The sequence below is a fragment of the Arachis ipaensis genome, chromosome B02, assembly GCF_000816755.2.
Source record: "Arachis ipaensis cultivar K30076 chromosome B02, Araip1.1, whole genome shotgun sequence".
Taxonomy (NCBI): Eukaryota; Viridiplantae; Streptophyta; class Magnoliopsida; order Fabales; family Fabaceae; genus Arachis; species Arachis ipaensis.
The window spans coordinates 79,828,701-79,828,988 of NC_029786.2; positions in this window are offsets into that span (position 1 = coordinate 79,828,701).

Consider the following 288-nt stretch of genomic DNA (forward strand, 5'->3'; position numbering starts at 1 on the left):
AAGCTTCCTCTCTATCCTCTAAGTCATTCCTGCCCTATAAAGCCTGAAAGCACTGAACACACAGATCACGACATCGAATGGTATAAAGAAGGATTTAGAATACACAAAGTAAAGGCTTAGGAAGCAAGTTTTCAATTATGGGATAAAACTAGGAAGGAATTATAAAATCATAAAATCTGTATGAATAAGTGAGCAAAGACTTGATGAAACCACTCAATTGAACACAAGATAAACCATAAAATAGTGGTTTATCAACCTCCCCACACTTAAACATTAGCATGTCCTCAT